The sequence below is a fragment of the Magnolia sinica genome, chromosome 9 (assembly GCF_029962835.1).
Source record: "Magnolia sinica isolate HGM2019 chromosome 9, MsV1, whole genome shotgun sequence".
Lineage (NCBI taxonomy): Eukaryota > Viridiplantae > Streptophyta > Magnoliopsida > Magnoliales > Magnoliaceae > Magnolia > Magnolia sinica.
Genome location: NC_080581.1, coordinates 72,611,024 through 72,612,967, shown reverse-complemented (window position 1 = coordinate 72,612,967; position 1,944 = coordinate 72,611,024).

The following is a 1,944-nucleotide window of genomic DNA, read 5'->3' as shown; positions in this document are numbered from 1 at the left end:
ACTACTAGTCCCATTTGTATTGATTGAAGGATGGTAATAATGAGCAAAACTTGAACCAATATGGCAGACATCAATGCGAATTATTTTTGGAACACCACCCACGGAAGGAAAGCAGTTTTCTAATAAGAGCACCGCTAATCTCATAAATGCTTGGGGCATTACATGAGTCATTCAATGAATTATTTCATCAGTTCGAGTTATGAATTAGAATTTCTATAGGAACTCATATTTCAGTTGTTCTTGAACAAAGCAAATTGGGACACACTTGCATTTGGATTTGGGAGGACAACCTTTCCAATCAAATATCCTTCAGGCAAATATATAATTGAAATGGGTGGCATCCAAATGTTGCCTTAGAACTTTTAGAGAATGGGATTCAAAGATAAGATTCAAATTTCTCCATTTAAGATTTGCTGTGAATTATATGATTCAAATTATAAACTGTAAGATTTTAATAATTATATGAGATTAATTTGACCATTACCAACTTGGCCTACTGAACATGCTATTAGTCTACTAGCCATATCTGGATGGTTTTTCAAAGATAAGATTCAAATTATTGCTTGTTAGATTTGCATTTATACATCCAAATCACTCTCATTTGGACAGACATTTGGGTCCACTAGCAAGCTGAACTTGATGGAATCTTGGGGTCCATTTGGTTAGCTTTTAGTTAGCCTTGGTTTCATTTGCTGACCATCTTGGGCAGAGTTGAAGGCTTTTTTAATGTTCCAATTTGAATCAATTTTAGTGGCTAGTCATTGTCTGATTAACATCAACGTTATGACCCCTTTGTAGTTTTAATGGATGGTATTGGATGTTGGCATGTGAATTTGGATTTTTGGTTAATCTGTAGCTTCTAAAGTAGATAACAGGATAAAGCTGCAGGATCTTTTGCCTCAATACAAGGAATACATCTGCTTTTGAATTTGAGGTAGTGTTTTCCACACATGTGGACGTGACATGCCAATTAGACATATGCTGTTATAGAGTCGTTGTTTCTTAAGATACTCTTAGTATTAACCAATGCTTTATATGGATTGGATCTATATGTTGGTCTGCTAGGTACTTAGATGAGCAGGCTAGTGCTTCAGGTCATTTCTAAGCTATTTTCTTGACGATTGATCGGTGGATCTGTAAATATATTTGTAGTTATGACCTTCATGCCTCAAGATTTCCGTGGTACCCTCATCAGACAACAGCAGGAGCGTTCAAAGAGGAATAGGCAAGCTGAGGTTGATGCTTTGGTTAGTTGTGGTGAAGTATATGGGAATAATATGCTTTACTATGGCGGCAACAAGTGGAAAGGTAGGGTTTCTTTTCTCTTTCTTTCATTCTTTTTCTTCTTTTCTTTTCATTTTTTGTTTTTGTTTTGTTGTTCTGTCTCAACCTTTTATTAGGTCAATAATGTTGTGGATATTAAATCTTCATGAAAGTACTTGGTTCTGCAGCAGGTTTTTCCTGATATAGTGGCAGAATGTTTCCACTCCAGATGGAGACAATTAGCTCAGCTTGGTTCTGCATTAGGTGTCTATAAGACTCTTGTAAAGTACTTGGTTGGAGTACCACAAGTCTGTCATGCATTAACTTGTTTTGGCCTACTGTATGTTCTTCTTTGGTTGTTGTCTGAATAATTCCGGTTAGTTTAAGATGCATTGTATATAACACTAATGGGGAAAAAGTACAAACATTGCAATCAGCTGGGTAATCGACATTTCAATTTCTGAATTTGGTTGCCTTGTGACTTGTAACTCAAGCAAGGTTTGAAATGTATTGTGAAAAAATATGTAGAAGAGTATCACCGATAAATAGATAAATAAATAAATATATCATTTTGCACAATACCAATATTAATTTTGGCCTTTGGGGCTGGCTTCTCTGTGCCGGTACTGATATTTTATATTCTCAGCACACAACTTCTGAATTTCATGTTTATCAGGAGAA